This window comes from Cygnus olor, chromosome 13 (genome assembly GCF_009769625.2).
Source record: "Cygnus olor isolate bCygOlo1 chromosome 13, bCygOlo1.pri.v2, whole genome shotgun sequence".
Taxonomy (NCBI): Eukaryota; Metazoa; Chordata; class Aves; order Anseriformes; family Anatidae; genus Cygnus; species Cygnus olor.
The window spans coordinates 1,130,700-1,148,966 of NC_049181.1; the positions used below are offsets into that span (position 1 = coordinate 1,130,700).

The 18,267-nt window shown below is 56.4% G+C and overlaps 1 long non-coding RNA gene across 2 annotated transcripts; it reads right to left on the reverse strand.

The window, feature by feature from the left end:
• Positions 1-8,194: 8,194 nt before the first annotated feature.
• LOC121077542 lies at positions 8,195-13,371 on the reverse strand. Of its 2 annotated transcripts, none has more exons than XR_005824132.1 (4): positions 13,169-13,371; positions 10,208-13,040; positions 9,886-10,102; positions 8,195-9,017 (listed from the first exon to the last, which is right to left on the reverse strand). It is a non-coding gene; the product is annotated as an uncharacterized LOC121077542 (long non-coding RNA). The 2 variants fall into 2 exon arrangements; XR_005824131.1 differs by having other exon boundaries at positions 10,208-13,071.
• Positions 13,372-18,267: the final 4,896 nt, after the last annotated feature.

The window sequence follows — 18,267 nt, forward strand, 5'->3', positions numbered from 1 at the left end:
ATTGATGTCGGTTTATTTATCTGCTACCGCTAAATGCTTGCAAAGGAGACAAGAAAAGGATACAGCCGAGCTCCGCGGGGCGGGGGCAGCTCCTGCCACTGTGGCAGCTCCGAGCTGGGAAGCGCCGAGCAGTTGTGCCGGGCCAGCCTGGGCACCACAGCCCCAAACAGAGCTTTGGGCTTGCACAGTGCAGGTCTGGGCTTCTCCCGTCCTTGCTGTGAAACCACCGGTGAGCATGGGGATGGAAGAGCAGAGAGAAACTGGGGCCTGTCGCTTCTGCTCAAGCACCAAAGTCTTTTCCTTTTTATCCTTTCCTTTTCCCTTTCCTTTTCCCTTTTTTTCCTTTTTTTTCCTTTTTTTTCCTTTTTTTTTCCTTTCCTTTCCTTTCCTTTCCTTTCCTTTCCTTTCCTTTCCTTTCCTTTCCTTTCCTTTCCTTTCCTTTCCTTTCCTTTCCTTTCCTTTCCTTTCCTTTCCTTTCCTTTCCTTTCCTTTCCTTTCCTTTCCTTTCCTTTCCTTTTTCTCTTTTTCCCTTTTCTTCTCTTTCATTTTCTTTCGTCTTTTTCCCACCACTGTCAAGAAAACCACTTGAACACATGAGAAGTGCCTTGATAGCTTCTTTCATGGTTCCCACCCCTCGTGTGGATAGCACCACACCACTCGCCAGTGGTGTTATTACATGGGTAATATCTTGCTCTCCCCTGCCTGGAGATCCCAGAGCTGCTTTTGCTAGCTCTATTTCCTTTTCCTTATGAGGCCGCTTTGTTGGCCTGGCTACTATTTGCATAATGGTGCCCATAATCACTTGAGAAGGAAATCATTTCCTTTCACTGGAACTGGGGACCTTTTCATTGCATTTATTTATATATATACATTCCTGAAAGCCGTGCACTGACAGATGCTGGAAGCGGCCGCCCCCTGCTCTGCAATCAGACACCCCTCCACCCCGGCCTTGCGGCTTCCTTTTAACATTCTTTTTTTTTCCGCAGAAAACAAGGTTTGTTGATTGAACGGTGGTGCTTTTGCAAACGTTGTTCGTTGGGTTCCAGCCATCTGTTAATGCGTTCAAGGTTACCCAGGGGCTGACTCATGCTCACGTCTCTCTCCTCAAATCCTGCTCTTCCCCATTTTATACTTCCTTGGAAAGAGATGCGTGCCTTGGTATGTTCGACACCCATGGAAGCGTTGGTGGCTGATTACGAGCTGCCAGGTGGCCGTGTCCTCCAGCAGGGTGCCAGGCATGCCCTGGGGGTGCCACCCCTCTCCGTGGGGCTCCCGCGGGCTGGGGGTCCCAGCCGGGAGGAAGGAGCTGTTACTTATCATCGGCCTCTTCCAAAGTCGTTGCTCAGGTTTCCTTGCTTTGCGGGTAGATAAATATGTGTATGTAAATAAAGCCCTGGGACAGGGAACGGGGAACGAAAGCTCTTGCTCCAGGAATGCAGTCAGGAAGAGGGGGCTGGGAGAGAGGAAGAAGAGAGACGGAGCAGGGGTGCACGGAGCAGTCCCAGAGAGGTGCAAGTAGGAAAACAACGAGGCTGCTTCCAGTGCAAACATGAGGACCTGGGGAGAGGAAGGTGCCCGCATGATCTGCTGGCTGTGTGCAGCACGGGCTGCTGCCTCCCCCAAGGCCGAGGCACGGATGGTCTGTGAGGGTCCTGCCCTGTGCTGCTGAATCCATCCCTGCAGGATCCGTCCCTCCATGATCCGTCCCATGGACGAGCTGTTGCTGCCTCTTGCTACCCCCAAAAGCCCAGAGCAGAAGCGGGGCTGGGCTTTTGCAACCAAGAGTAGAGGGTTGGGGTTGGTTTTGTTGTTTTTATTTTTATTTTTTTTTATTTTTTTTATGGAAAAAATGCTGATGTGTCAAAACAAAGTCTCTTTGCAGGAATGTGCTAGTTTCGGTTTAACTCTTTTCAGGAACTTCTGGTCAAAACTGAGAAGCTGAAGAGTGCTCCCATCCCGTCCAGTCCCATCCTGTCCTGTGCTGTCCTTTGCCACCCCTGCTGCCCCACGCCCACAAGGGCACGGGGCACCCAGGCCAGTGCCCACCCAGCTCCACCAGAGCCCTGCTGCCCAGGCGTGGGCTGAGGGCAAGCAAAGGGTTTCTGCCTCCAGATGTGGTTTTGATTAGACATTTTTGGAATAAAAATGAGCAAGTAAAGAACAAAACAGCTTGGTTGACATCGCTGTACGCTTCCCGTAAAAGTTTCCATTTTGATTAATCAACATTCCTCGTGAAAAGCATCTCCTGCCCCCCCGCCATCACAAAATCCGTGGTGGGAGCTGCTCACCACGGCCCTCATGGCACACAGGGTGGGGGCTTTGCCTCTGCACATCCCCACGGCCCCTCGGGGCACGGGCTGACCGCCAGAACCCCCGTGCCATGGTGCCAGGCAGGGGGCAATCAGAGGCGATCTGCAGCCCTTCCAGCTCCACTTCAGGGACTCCAGTCCTGCTTAATGAATGATCATTAACTGGGGACATTTCAGATGAGAAAATTGTTTTAGGAACGAGCAATTAAATCCTAACGCTTAGATCACGTAACTCATTTCTAATTAAACTCACTGTAAATTATAGCAACGGTATTTATTTTTAATGAGGAATAAAACTGAAAAGAAATAGAGGCCCTTCAAAAAAATGAAATGAGTGGGAGGGAAGGAGCAGGAGGGCGGTGGAGGGGAAGAGAGCAGAGTGGTGAGAGTTCAGAACCAGGCAGAAGAAGGCTATTAAAACTCTCCCCGGCAGACCCGGCAGCAGCCAAGCAGCGATCTCCATTCCTCCTCTGCGCCCGAGCACCTCCTGGCAACAGCTCTTTATATTCTGACCTTTCCCAAAGGTGGGGAAACCTCCGAGGCCGTGCCTCTTCGGCGTTTGGCCACTGGGAAGCGGGCTTGCTTCCCTCTCCCTCCAGATACAGCTGCGGCGTGACAAGGAAAAATGGTGCCCATATGGAGGCATTAATGATCAGAGGTTGAAAGCAAGCACGGAAGGATCGACTGCTCTCCAAGCATATATTAATCGCATCCATCACGGCTCGGGCAGCGGCAGGGGAGGGCAGGGGCAGCAGGCAGGGAAGCCTGGCGAAGGGGACGGAGCAGGAGCAGGTGGTGAGAGGGATGCAGCACTGCAGGAGTGGGTCCGATGGAAGCTGGGCGAGAAAATCTGGGGGTCACCTGGTGGGTCTGCACCCCCTACCACAGCCCCCCCAGGAGGTGCTGCAGGGCTGCGTGCGTGGAGCACAAGGAGAGGAAGCCCCTGCCCAGGGCACTGGTGGTGGCACGGCCACGGCGGGTGGAATCTGCAGCAGACAAAACACATTCCGTGCGATCACTGCGACTCAGCGAGGATGTGTAGCTGCGTAATGAGCCCTCACGTGCAGGCGTGCATCTGTTGCTAACTCCAGTCAGTAATCCCTTCCTGTCCAACACACCAAAGCCCTCCGGGCCAATTGCACAGTGCCATTACAATTACGCTCTGCTGGTGCCTTCCACCCAAGGACCTCAAAGCACTCTGCAAACAGTAATTAAGTCAAATCACTACCTTTCCAGTACCTCTTTTATCCTTAATTTTCAGATGGGGAAACTGAGGTGCAGGGCTGGGGCCAGACCCAGCCACCATCACCGCAGAGCCCCAGAGCTGTCTCTGGCACAGCAGCCCCACTGTCATCCAACAGCCCCCCAAACATCCCAGGGCACCCTGGCAGCCCCAGCAGGACACCCTCCAGCGATGTACCATGGTTTCACAAGCTGTGCATAGGAATTGCCCTGTTCCTTGGGCCAGGGGGTTGTTTTAGTGGAAAGCATGCTCGTTTGGATCCAATAATGATGGGCTTGAGCCCGCGAGGCTGTATTCACACCAAGCCTGCTTGGAGAGAAGTTCAGAAAGTGTCGGGGCTGAGCGATGCCCACCCAAACCGCAGCCCCAGCCCTTGGGCAATGACAGCAGCGTGTCCTTTGCTGGGAAAAGTGGCAGGTCTGGGCTCAGAAGCAGCAGCCTCTACCCTGTGCAGGTCCTCTCCGCCTGCAGCAGGTCTGGACGGCAGCGCCGGGAAGGCAGCGGGGGCTTGGAGCAGAGGCACCTCCCTCGGCTTCCCGGAAACCTTCCCACGGGGCCCCCGGGGAGCTTTTCCTTTCGCGCTGGCTCTGTTTAAACAAGCTCGGTGCCTTGACACTGCGGTGCACGCTCCTTCCCTGAAAGCCTCACTAATGACTTTTTCGAAGGGGCCCTCTCAGGCTGCTAAGCCCACGGCGGCCGGAGCGTGTGTGGTGTGGCTCGCCAGCTGTCTGCACGCGGATTTCCATCTGATCGGCGTGCAACGGCAGCAGCCACGGCGCTGGGCTTTGGACAAAAGTAATGATTATTCACCTCCTCCCGGCAGCCCCGGCTGTGTCCAAATGCTTCCTGGCGGTCGCATGCTGCAGCACGGGCACTGTCCTCTCCAGCCCCTGGGCTCTGTAGTGAAATAGCTGCACACGGATGCTTAAATTGCAAATGTTTTTCCCCATGGCTATATTCCCATCACACCGAGCTGTGACCAAAATACAGGCACCAATGGTGGCTGCGTTGGAGAGGACAGAGATGTGCAGCTGGGGAGAAGGGGAGTGATGGGGACGTCTGTCCTGCCTGCACCTGCCCGGGTCCCTCATGGGGAACAAACAGAAACCCTCGATAGCCGGGGCATGCACGCAGCATCCCCCTCCTGCAGGAAGCAGTCAGGGAGCAGACTGGGAGCAGAGGCCTTGTCCCTGCCTCTGCCACTCATTTTTTATTTTTTGTCACCCCTGAAGAATCACATTGGGGCGCCCAGCTCAGGGCTGCGCTGAGCTGCACTGGGGTTTGCGGTCAGATGCTTGCGTGGGTGGCCAGGGGGACAGGTTCTGTTCGTGTCTTTCTCCTTGGTTTATTTGCATTTGCAGAGATGATTGGAAGAAAAGTCCTCTTCCGGCTAGGGGATAAATAAAGCAGAGAGAGATGAGCACTTGAGGAAAATGGCATTAATGGGAAATGACACACTTGCTGCCCTGCAGCAGGTGGCACCCAGGTCTCTGCAATAGGCTGGCACCCAGGCAGGGAGAAATGCATCAAGGCAGAGTGCAAGAGAAAAGGAACCAGCCTGGCAATGCAGGCGTGTTGCTCTCTCTGCTTTTGTGGATTTTCTTTTCCTTAAGCCCCACACCCACCTGCAGGAACATTTGGCAGGTGACCTGGGGAGCAGAACTGCAGGGCTGGCCCCAGGTGGCAAGGAGCAGTGCGAGCGCCGGGGCCAGGGAGGGCACAAGGGCAAGCGCTGTGGGTCAGCTTCGCCCTGCCCTGCACGGGGTCTGCGAGGGGAAGAGCATCGCAGGAGCATCCCGGCAGGAGCTGGGCTCCCCCTGCAGAAGGCAGACTCACAGGGTCCTTCCAGCTCCCCTTCAAACCCTGAACGTCTCATATGGTTTTAGCACCTGGGGACTATTACCATTATTAATAGCAATTATTGTCCGACTGCTCTTTACACCATACCAGGAGATTGCCAGTAAGCAGGATTAATCTCGCTGCTGCTCCTCCTCCCGCTCCACCACGGACGGAGGCAGCAGGAGGCAGGGCCCGGCCGCTGCAAGGTAGCCGAGTCAGCACTCCGGCTGCCCAATTTAGCCCCGCTGTTCCTGTCTGAAATGGCATGTGCATATGGGAGAGGCCCGGCTGCGGGCTGAGTAACCAGGTCAATGTTAAACACATGCCCCTTCAGAAAGATTATACGGAGCGTGTTTTCCATGGCCTCGGACAGCTGTGCTCTGGCAGTATCATCTGTCTTTTAATGGTGCCCTGCAGAGCTCCGGGGTTGCCACTATTTAGGCAGGAGAGAAAGAAGCAAAGTGAGAAAAGGAGCGGGGAGGTAGTGGGAGGGAGCGATCCCTTCCGTGGTGACCGCACGCATCCTGCTGGCGGGGATGGTGAGCGGGGGCAGCAGGAGGGCTAATAGCCAGGGAGCAGCAGTGGTCCTGCCCTTCCCTGGAGTGCAGCCCCAGCCGAGGCAGGACAGCCAGCACCCTAACCTCTTCCAGCTCCTGCACTAAGGGAAGGGCGCCCGGACGGCTCCTTGCTGCGCGGCGGGGACACCTTTGGCTCCCAAACTGCTCAGCCCCCCGCCTGGGAAGCAAGAAAAGGTGCTGGGGCTGTGCTGGGTTACGTGCAGATCCCAGCACCGGGCTCCTCCCGTCTGAGGGTACCGGTCCTCCGGGCTCTTCCTCCGGTGAGACGTGAGACGGTGGCTGGGATGCTGAGGAGGGGCGGGATGCAGAGGTAGAGTGATGGGATGTGGGCTGCTGGAGGTGGTGGGAGGGGAGTTGCTCCCAGAATGGATGATCCTATTAGATCCAGATCAACCCGGGAGCTAAAACCACCGAGCCTGCGGTTAGGACTGTAGGAGCTGGAGCATTAACACCCACGGCACCTTCCTGCTCCGTGAGCCTGCCCATCCGCCTGGCTCCCTGCAAGGAGGCACAAGGGCCTTCCCCAGCTGTGCCGAGCTGCCCCAGATAAATACCCGACAGCTGGAACAGAGAAAAATGGAGCTGGTTCTCTAACTGCCAGCGTGAGCCGATCCATCACGCTGGTCCTGGCACCTCTTTTCGGAAGGGAATCAAAGGGCTCCTTAGTGAGAAGGGATGAAATGACAGGTAGAAAGGCCAGAGGATAAATCCTGCTGCCTACTGGGACTGTTAAATATTAGGAGAGATTAGTGTCTGACAGGGGAGAGTAGGGCAGCAGCTCTGCTAAACAGCCAAAGAAATGCGTGGAATTCCTGCTCCTTTGTCAGTGGTAAAGTACAACACTCAGGGTGGAATAAGAGGGAGAAGAAAAAGTACCTTTCCCTGATAAAATATAAAAAATATAAAATAAAAAATAAATAAATATGATAAAAAAAGGAACCCATACAGAAGCCTGTCTCGCTCAGCCCTTCCCGGAGCTGCCTGGGATGGGGCAGCAGTGCTGCTGGAGGAGGGAGCAGTGCCCCGGCTCCTGCGTTTCACCCAGCATCATTCCTGCTTCTGCACATCACCTGCCTGCATCCCAGTCCTTCCACGGGGGATGAGCTGTGAGCAAACAGCAGAGAAGGGAGGATGGTTCAGTAAAGATAGCAAAAAAAAGGCTGGCCAGAGACATTTGCTGTTCTGTCCCGGCTCCTCCCCTGCCTCTCTCCAGTGCCTTTTGCACCCCACTGTAGGAGTCCTTCCAGGAAGGACCTGCTTTCTCTGGTTACAGAAATACAAGCAGGCTGCACTCACAGGCTGCACATCAGCCACTGCACCCCGAGCAGCTTCAAGGACCCCTGGCCAGCCCCATTTCTGCACTACTCACCAGGTCAGGGGCTCCCTGGCTCCCGACCCCTGCCCGTCCCTTCCTTCCTTCAACCCCCAACCTCCTGCCAGGGAGGACACCGGCCAGCTCGGTGGTAGCACCCCCGGTGTCACAGCTGCAGCCATCAGGGATCAGGGGTCAATCCAGCTCAGGTAGATTATACCCAGTGATAGTTTCCATTTCCTTGCTAAGGCGTCATAAAGCGCTTTGCTCAGACCTGTAAAGCACATGTGATGGGATTTAAAATATTAAAAAATTGGCCAATTTTCATTCTTTCAATGTCTGGCATGCCACAGCTTATTAACCAGCAGAGAAGCTTCTGTGCTGGGGACAGCTGAGTCAGGGGGTGTGTGTGCACGGGGCTGCACGCGGTCGGTGTGCCACTGGGCAGGGAGGAGGAGGTTGGTCTGCCGTGGGGGAGGCAGCAGGGCGCAGCGTGAGAGTGTCTGTGGGTGCAAGTGTCTGTGTGTGCAAGTATCCATGTCTGCATGAGCATCCATGTGCACGAGCATCCATGTGCTCTGGAGAGGAGCAGCAGGGAAGGGATCAGCCAGCAAGGAGGGCCTGGGACCCGCGGCAGGCTGCAGGACAGAACCAAGCCCCCATCCACACGTGCAGCGGGTCGCAGGCTGGAGAGGGACCTAGTTGGGGGGCTGGGCTGTCAAATTCGGCTCCATCCCGAAGTGAAATTGGGAAATGTGTCAGGCTCCCATCTTGAACCAGTTACATTTCTTCCCTCAATTACCCCTTTGGAAAGCTATTTTATAAACTCCCTCAACTGATGATTAGGAGAAACCTTTAATTTTTAGCTGACATTTACTCATGACAGGTTTCTACCAATTTAGCTTTATGCTGACGGTGTCCTCTCGCTTAAAGAGTTCCTTACATTCCCGGGTGTTTCCTCCCCAGCGTACAAACCTCTTAGCCTCTGTATTTTTCTAGACTACACAAGCAAAACTCCTAGAACCAGCTCTCCTGCCTGTGCCCACTAAACCACATTTGCTGCTCTGTTGGGGAAAAAGAAATCCACTGATGCCTTGTATCCACCTCAAATCAGTAAATCTCATCCCACCTCCTCATTTTCAATAAAAATCCCAAATGAATTGGCAAACCGTGATATCTTCTATCCTTAAATGCATTCAATGCAAGATGGGTGCTGAAGAGATCGGATGGAAGGAAGAGAGCCTGGCTCCAGCAAGAGCCCAGGGGCGAGCAGGCATTTAGCCCCTCCGCACAGGGGTCACCGTGCCCGGCAGAAGGAAGGCTTCGGAAATCCCAGCAGAAGGCAGACTTCTCCCCACCACGCTGGGGCTATCACAGGACAGGAGCCTGCTGAGATCCCAGCCAAAGGATGTCCTCCGAGGCTTCAGACCCAGCTGGACGCTGCCTGGGCAGCACGTGGTGGTTGCTGCGGGTACTTACAGAGGCCATGCTGAGGACCACGAAGGCATTTGTCATGGGCAGTCCTGAGAAAACCCAAAAGCGTTTCCTTTGTGGTCCTCACGCTGTCAGAAGCTGCTCCAAGGCTGGTCTCTGGACGGCTGTGCTTTGGGATCTGAAATTCTTGGCAGTGCCAGAGCCTCGGGCAGGGCCACCAGCAGCCAAAGAGTGGCTTCTCCAAGCCCTTGCTTCTGCTGGCTGTGCACCGACGGCTCCGGCTGCGGCAGGTTATGTCACATCTGAGAGAGCAGGTAAAACAAACAGCGGCGCTCGCTGCAGCTGGTGACAGCCCCTGCGGGGAGCACAATACCCACAGTAGCTGCGGGCTGGCAGGTGCCCCATCGCTGCCACTGGCATTGCCAATGTTATCTTTGGATGCAAAACCCGGGGAAAATTGAGTGCTTGGAAGAAGACAGGCCCTCCTGGGCCATATTAGTCATTCCTCGTTAGAAAAGCCCTGCTGGTTTCTTTGTTTCTCTTGCTCTCCAGTGTACCTAGATAAATACATTTTCTAATTCTCCAAGTCCCGCTGAATAGGAGAACAGCAAGGTGAGAATATTAAAGCAGCAGATTATCAAGTGCTTCCTGAGGCTGGGAGCTCCAGCAGAGGAGCCATGGGGAGGGGGCTGGGGGCAAGCGGCAGAGGGAGGGAGGGCGGGGGGCAGAGGAAGAGGAGGAGGCAGAGAGGGAAGGAGGAAGAGACGGAGAGAGAGGAGAGGAGAGAGCACATGGAGAAAACAGAGGGAGAGGCGGCTGGTGGAGGAGAGCAGAAGGGGGAGAGCTGGGCTGTGGAGAGGTTTGGCAGCCGCTGAAAGTGTTACGCATTTCAATTTTTAATGATTCAAAAATACAACCATTAACATGTCAGAGGCAGAGGTAAATGGCAGAGCTTTTTTACAAGCCCTTATGTCTTTGAAGAACAAATGCCATATAAAAGGGAGGTTTTTAAAGCATTTTGGCTCTGCCACGCTGCCTGCCTGCCTCCCTTTGAGGGGAGCGTTCCCCTTCCAACACTGCCGATGTTTGCGACCTTTTGTTTGTCTCTTTTTTCCTCCTATTTGTTTATTACCACCCCGTGTCTGGGCTCTTCCTGTGTGTGACACAAACCTGTGGTATTGGGAGCAATGCTTTGCTCTCCCAACATCCTCCGGCGAGCAGATTTGCATCAGGCGCAGACAGGGACGAACTTTGAGCCCTCCTTCCCAATTTCAGCAGAGAAATCACCCTCCTGCCCCTGCGATTTGACTTGCTGCTCTCTGCCTGCTTCTCTCCGTGTCCCCTTTGTCTCTGCCTTCTCCTCCCCGTGCTTCAGCCACGCAGACTCCTGCGAGACAGGAGGTGAAGGTCCGGCTGTGTGTGCAGGAGGGGCTGTAAGCGAGGGGGGAAAAGGTGTCGGGTATTTCCCCAGCACACTACGTGGCGTTCCTACCCGACCTGGCCGACCAGGTGAGTCGATCCCAGGTAGGAGGAACCGCAGGAGCTGTGGCATTTCCTTTTTGTCTCTTAGGAGGTGGCAACAAGAGTGGGTGGTGGTCAAACCGAGACTCTTGCGTTGCCACTGTCACCATCGGTTCTGGCACAACTGCTAGCAGCAGGGCATGCCGAGCACAGCTGGTGCTCCTGCCAGCTCTAGGGCACATACTTCCATACAATATAAATGACCTAGCTCAAAAATAAATGAGAACTCGAGGAGTATAAAACAAGAAAGGAGGCGTTGCGTGCCAATTGGGCATGTGAGGTTCAGGTCACTTGCATTTATCCCATGAACGAAGCAACAGACTTTAAAAGGCCAAGTTATGGCAATGGGAATAAAATAGCACCCTTTGGGGTGGGGGGAGGAAGGTGTTAGATCCCACAGATGGTCTCCCTGAGACTCTGAGGCAGGAGTGATGGGAGTCAAGAAGCCCCCGTGCCTGTGCATGGCATCAGACCTCCTGCATCCCTCCGGAGCCACCTCCTTGTGCAGCCCCCGTGTGCCAGGAGCAGACTCGCCCTGCCCTGCAGGCTGCCAGCACCGGCTCTGGGGTAGGCAGCGCAGGCACCCCGCTGCCCGTGTGCCCCCAGGCAGGCTGCAGGACATCGGGAACAGCGTGTTCCCAGGGCCCAGGACCCAGCCAGGAGAACACAGCGCCGTGACAGCCCGAGCAGCTCTCTGCTCCGGGTGGGCAAGGGGGAGCGGGGCCCCTCACGGAGGGCAGAGAGCAGCGCTCGCTCCTCCCCGCCGCCAGCTCTTCCACCTCCCCTTCTGCTGACCCTACGCTTTCTTCTCCAGCTGGAAGCACAAGTCTCCAAACAGCTCCTGAGGGGTTGTTCTCACAGCATTCCTGCCCTGCTCTGACACGGGAAGTGAAAGGAGCCTTGGGAGAGAAAACTTCCTGGCCTGAGCCCTGCACAATGCTGCCGGCCCCGAGGCTTTCCGAGAGCCGCGCAGCCTCCACGAGAGCTGGCAGGGGTCGGGGACAGGCAGAGAGCTGGATCCTTGCACCTCTGAGAGGATTTCATCACTCAGTCTTAGGCTGAATACATATCCATCATTTACAGATTTCTTTTTAATGGATAAAGTATCTTCTTTTTAAAGAGAAACCCCGCTGCTGATGGCATGAACAGCTGTGCAGAGAAATATCATCAGAGCAAACCCAGTCAATAACCCTCCCTGGGCATCCTGGGGAAACTAACAGCTTTTGGCTTTCAGAATGACTCCGAATGCAAAGGAATTTCAAAGAGATGACAGCAAGCCTGCCCTGTGTGCTCGAACACATCCTCTGCTGGGCCCTGTCTGCCCGGCCCCTTCGGGTAGCCCTGGGACAGGGTCAGACCCTCGCACCCCCTCTCCGTGGGGAGATGCCACGGAAGCCCCCATGTACCAGGGAGAGGTGTCCCATTGTCACATGCCATTCACTTGGGGCTAGGCTGCCCAGCTGCACCCAGGAAGAAGCTCCTGCAGCCCCCACCGCCCCTCCTGAGATGTTATTGAGTCGGACATGCGTTGTTCTGCTCCTGATGGATCCCGGCACTGGAATACCCATCTGATAATCAAATAAAATAGCCCAGCCCCCTGTGTGCTGCATATTTTATGTGCTGCTCCCTGACTTCCGTTGTTCCACATTGTTTAGACTATTAGTCAGAATAATTTGTCACCCTGCCCCTGCTGCCTAGCGGGATTAGCTGGTTGCGGGGAAAGCAAGCGCGGTTGCCACTGCCGGAGCTGCGGGCGGCAAGGACGCGGTGCTGAGGCGCACGCTGAGATCCATCAGAGCTGAACCCCTGCACCACGGGGTGGCTTCGTGGAGCCTGGGGGGAGGCTCATCCCCTGCCCCGAAGGTCTTGCAGGCTGGGGAAAACAGGCAGAGAGAGCTTTGGGATAGGAAGGGGGGGGACAAAGAGGATGAGGAGAACGGGCAGGAGTCGGAGCTGGGCTCGCAGAGACGAGGCACTTGCCTGACAGGCGAGGAGAGGCTTTTCTGGCACGGCAGCACAGGCTGCAGGCGCTGCTGAGCCGCAGGAGCTGCTGCCAGCCCCGCTCCCCCTGCCCCGGGCGGTGCGGGCAGAGCGGCCGCGCTGGCTGGGCTCCACGCTCCGGCTCGCAGGCAGGAGCTCAGCCCAAGCAAAAGAGCTTCTGTTCCCATTCCTGCTCAGATCCCTTCAGGGGTTCCTCGCATTATAAACACCTCCTCGGGAGACAGCAATTGCTCTGGCTGCTGTTATTTTGTCTGTCAAGTCTCCCTGTCAGCTCCACTTTGGTGTCAGGAGCTTGGAGGGGGTCTGTGGGCAGAGCCGCAGCGGGAGCAGGCGGCCTGCAGTTCAGGAGGGACGCAGCTCGAGGAGCTGTCGCTGTCCCGTCGCTGCCTGCCCCACTCCCAGGAGCCAGGTAGATGTTTCCACGTCTGTGCCAGCCCCAGCAGGTCAGCCGGCGGGTCACCCTGGGGGGCACAGGGCATTGCGGGAGCTTAGCGAGCCAGGGCACTCGCAGTGGCAGAAATGTCAGTCTTTTTGAGCAGCCCCTAAAGCCTTGCAAAGGTGCCATAAAGGCTGGCAGGACTGTAGGAGTTGTTAGGAGCTGTCTTCTTTGCAAGGGTGTTGCCCAGACATCTGTCTTCAAGCAAAAATGTGCTAGCCAGATCAACGGCGTGTGGCTGAGCCCTCTCTGCTAGGCAGCGGCTGGCCTCCCCTTCTCACCCCTTATCTCCGGGCTGCTCCTCAGAAGCCAAGTGCAGCATCCCCTGCAGCTGTGTCCCAAAGCAAACTGCAAATTCAGGCCTTGCCTAGGAGGCAGAGCAAATCCCCATAAAACCTCTGAATGGAAACAGAAGTGCGTGTTATTAAAAAAGGAAAAAAAAAAGAGAGAGAGAGAGAAAAAAAAAAAAAGAAAGAAAGAGAGGGAGGAACCCACCTCGCCATCCGTGCACGCAGCGTGTCCCTGCGAAGCCAATGCCCTCTGCACTTGGTGCCCAGGCGCCCTGCAGCACACGGGGGGTGTCCCAGCATGCACCCCCGGCACAGGACCCCCCCACGGCCACGCTCAGGCCCGACATCCGCTCCTCCTGCCCTGCTTCTCACAGCCCAGAAGGGGTTAACTCCCAGCAGCTGCTCCCCAGATGCCGGTTCTGGAATTCACATTTGTGTAATAATAAACCTCGGGGTAAGCGGTGGTGATGGGGGGAGCTGCTGCCCCCCACCCCCCCCCCCCCTGGCTCCCCCCGCCCAGTGAGGGGCTGCTGCCAAGCGGGCGGCCGGGGGCCGAGCAGCAGCCCAGGTGCGGTGGGATCCCTCCCGTGGGATCCCTCCCGACGGACTCCCAGGGAGATGAATTGGGGGCCGCCGGGACAGCCTGATGCATTTCCATGCCCATCGCCACCCCCCTCTCCCCCGGCCCCGGGATGTCCCGGGGGGCCAAACGGAGCGGGTCTCCCCGAACGGGGCAGGAGCGCGGCGTAATGTGTTTCAGGAGAGAGGGGTGAGGAGAGACGGGCATAAATTTTATTTAGAGGCTTTCTCTTTAATGGCTCCCATCGCGTGGCGGGGCAGCACACCTGCTTCCAATAGCCAGCCCCCGGATTCAGATTTGGCTGCCCGTGGGTGCGGGAGAAGAAACCTCTTCTGCCACCGCCTCTGCCCAAACACCTCCTTTGCCCCTCGTCCTAGGGCATGCCCGTGCTCCCCTCGCTCTCCCCCTTCCTCCTGCGTGCGGATTTCCCCCCTCGCCCCTCTCCCAGGGGCTGGGTGAGCTCCCGGCCGCCCTCATCCCATAAGGGTGCTGTGGGGCTGCAGTCACGGCCCCGGCAAGCCTCGAGCAGGGCAGGCAGGAGGCTGCAAAGCCCTGCCGCCCCCAGAGTGGCTTCACGGTCCCGGCTCAGACCCACAACGGCCCCCAGTGCTATGCAGGGAATTGGAGAGAGATCAGAGGTTTCGCTCAGATGGGCGGCAGGGGCAGGAAGAGAGTTCGGGGAGTCTGATTTGAGCCTATCTGTCACTCCATTTGTCCTGAAACCCTAAACCAGGTCGTCGTCTTTCAAGTGAGGATTGCTGCTGCCAGCCAGGATGCCTTTCTTCTCGTGCCGGTGCCGTATTTCACACTGTGGGGAGTCACCAGAGCCTCCCGCTGACCACAGCTCGTCCCCTGCAGCACCAGGCTGGGAGACACCAGCACAACCCAGGGCCCCCCAGAACCCCACGGGATGGTGAGGACACAGCCTCAGAGGCCACGGGTGGAGGAACAGGAGGCTAGGGGGATTTCACACCCGTCCCACAGGGCTGTACTCGCGGCGGGGGGGCACCCAGGCTCACCGAAGGACGGGCGTCAGCTGCAGCAGCCCCGGCGCCGTGGGTGGGTTCGCAGCCCTCCCGTGGTCCCTCTGATCTCCGGAGCTCTGCAGCATCTCCGCTTCCTCCCGTGCAGATGGGGGGCCGGAGGGGGGGGGGCATGCCGCTTCTAGGGGCCATGCGTCATCTGCTCCTGCTGCTCGGCAGCCCCGCACGCAGCACGCCCCAAGGAGAGGGGTGCTGGGGAGCAGACAGGGAGGGTGATGGGTGTGGGGAGCCTGTGAAAGGTGAAAGGCCAGCTGATGGGGTACGGGGGGGGGGAAGGGGTGGCTGTGGGCACAGAGAGCATCCTGCTTTCCTTCCCAAGGAGCTGAGCGGGCTTGCAGTGAGCTCGCCGTGCTGCACCAGGGAGAAGCCACCGCAGCTGCATGTGACAGTCCCCATCCTGCTCCTTGTCAGATAGCATTGAGGACAGCGGGGGTGAAGAGCACGCAAGCGCAGCCAGAAGACACAGACACCCCCATCAACACAACCCCGCTGCAAACCTTCCTTCCTGGCCTCGAGCTGCCCTGAGCCAAACCCCGGCCGATGCCCCGGGAGGGATTTGAATCAAGCTGTTTACGAGGCTGTGGAGCCTCCTTGGGAAGACCTTCAGCATGAGCTCCATCCTGGTCAGCCAGGTGAGGACAACCCACAGCGTCGCCCATTGGAGTGTGATCGTGCCATGGTGCTGGGGCCAGAAATCCCTGCCCATGGCCAGCCTCTGTGCTACCCCTGTGCCAGCTGGCATCTGCGTCCCGCTTGACAAACATCTTCCTGACAGCATCTGCGGATGGCCCCAAGTCACCAACGACAGCACCACGCTCGGTCCCGGGCAGAAAGGCTTGCACAACAAAGGCACAGCCAGCACGCCTGCCTGGGGAGAGCAGTACAACCCCGCGAACCTCGCAGCTCCTGGGAAGGGGGTATTTCTGAAATCACCACCTTTGAAGGATTTCGGTGCATCCCTGGGGACGTCCCCAGAATTAACTCTGGGGGGGGGGTTGGAGCAGGAGCAAGGCTCCGTGCTCCTGCAGCCACTGGAGTGCTGGGGGGACAAAATGCGCTTTTGGGGAGCCTGCAGCATGATGCTGCTTGCAGTCTGCTGCTGCTTCCCCTGGGCCAAGTGCTTTCTCTAACACCAAAAAAAAAAAAAAAAAAGGAAAAAAAAAAAAAGAAAAAAAAAAGAAAACCAACCCACCCAAATTATCTCAAACGGCCTCGTTATGACTATTTTATTTGCTGGCTTCAGCCCAGCCGCTCGCTGGCCAAAGAGCCTTGATTTCTCCCTCCAGCTCCAGCTCTTTGGGGGGAGCAGCCTGGCCGCGGTCCCGTGCTCTGGATTCAGACGAGCCTGGGTTTCCTTTGGAAAGCACCGTTAATTGACATGAGAAAATAATCCAAGCCTCTTTCTCTCTCGAGCAGCAATGGTTCTCCTCAGAGGGCATCCTGAAAAGCCGCGCTGCTTTTTTGGGACCGTGCAAATGCACCAGTCAAAATAACACTCCCCAGGCCAAAACCTCTTCCCTGGGGCAAGGCTGACGGCTTCAAAAGCCTTGCTCCGGAGATGCCTGCGGCCGCTTGCTTTGCAGGCTGGCCATGGGCCGGCTCCAGCCCCGTGTCCCTTTCTGCTCCCCTTCCGCATCCCCTCTGCTCGCTCCGTGTCCCCTGGGAGGGCACAGGGACCTGCTGCTTCTCTGCTCTGCCTCCACCACGGACCTCCAGGTCTGGCCAGCCTCCCTTGCAGAACCCCTGGAGGCTCCCAGCAGCACCCTGGGGACAGCTGGTTGTCACCTCTGCCTGCCCTGCCCAGGTCATCCTGCCCTGGGAGTCACTGGGAAAAAAATGGGGCCGAGGGACAGAGAAAGCAGCCAGCAGTGGGCAGGAGCTGGGGTGCCTGGGGACCCCAGGGTGGTTCCATAAGGTACTCGCTTGTTTGTTGGTTGCCTGGCATTTGTTAGTTTTAGAAATAGTCTTATCTTACTGATCTAAAAGCAATAAGAACATTTTATGGGAAAAATAAATCCTACCTTACTTCTCCCCAGTGGTGCATTACTGCATCCCAGAAACAGCACCGTCGGAACATTTGGGTCACCACAATGAGCAAGCACATTTTCAAGTGGCAGGCTTGCTGCGAGCACATAGCACTGCCCTCCGCTGGTGTGGGCAGGGGCACCAGGATCTGTGCCGGCAGGAGGAAGACGATGGGCGAGGAAGCCAAGGGTGTTTTCAGAGCCCTTGGGGCCCAGCGTGACCCCACTGGAGAGGCTGAAACCTCAGCCTGGGGAAGAGGAGGTGATGGAGGGAGGGTGATGGAGCTTCTCAATCCAGTGCACATGCTGCTTGCAGTTTTCATGCACCCCAAGGAAGGGGGAAGCAGAGGGCAAGGGCATGGACGAGCCAGCAGCAAAGCTTGGAGCTTTTTTGCTCCTGCTCGCTCCAGACATCACCCACAGAGCAGAAGCCACCAGTGGTAGGACGGAAACTTGGGATGCAGTTAAAACTTGTGGCTCAGGGAAACTTCTGTGGGTGCGGCTCCTCCCTGGGCCTCAGAGGCAAGCAAAGGATTCTGCCATTATTGCTGTGAGACAGTAATTTCCACCAGCCATAAAACTTGCTTTTACATTTGTATAAAATACACTTAAGTGCATGCTAAATGCAGAGCAAATGAGACAAGAATTGCAAATGGAACGAATGCCATATTGATTATCGAGGATTTATTCCCTGAGGTTTAGCAGGTTTGCCATAGGCACAGATCTCCTTGCACATGGCTGTCGTTAACACTCATGAAACCAGCCATTAATAGTTAATGGCTAATTTAATAATTAATCAGTATTTAACAAATGCAAAGGGGAGCAGCCTGAGAGCCTCCAAAATCAAAAAGAGAAAAAGTTTGCAGCGGTGGCGTCCGAGCGAGTTTGGTTTGGTTTGCTGGGCTCCAAGGCCGTAATTTGGGCAGTGCCAAAGGACAGCTCCGCAGGGCCAAGCCCCAGGACCCTGGCCAGGACCCCGCCGCCAGCCCCCATGAATACTGCATGCTTACAAATGGCTGCAGCGCCGCTGCTGCCTGCTCCCTAATTGCTTCAATCGCGCATCTTTTCAGGCGCTAATCTTTTCATAAATATTGATACTTGCACTGGAAGGCAGTGCCCAGGAGGGGCGACTCCTGGCCAGCAGCAGAAGCCATGCCACCACGTGGAGGCCACCAAGGGCCCCCACCCCACGAGGCCTCCAGCACCCTTTGGCAGCACTCCCGTGCCACGCGAGAGCCGCGGTGGCCGCGCTCCCGGGGGACCGAGGATTGGTGCAGAGCCCCCGCCCCCGCCACGGGACGCGGAGGCTTTGAGTCAGCCCTGGGCATTTGTAAATTAAAGGCTTATTATTAGCAGTACTTGAGATGTACATGTTCCGTCTCCCTCGGGACGTTCATTTCGTGCCGATTATCATATTTTTTAAAATGTAATGAATTTATGGAGATAATTCAATCCCACTGACTAGGAGGGTGTCTTACTTCTGCCACAAGTAAAGCTGCTGCGTGTGTGAAAATGGAAATTGCTGCGGCACTTTCCATGCCTTTTGCCTGTCTTCCCCTACCAAAGGATCCCAAAATGCTTTGCAGGCCCTATCTGCTGGTGAGATCGACCAGAATCACAGCACTTCACAGGAACACAGCCACCTCTGGGCTGGAAC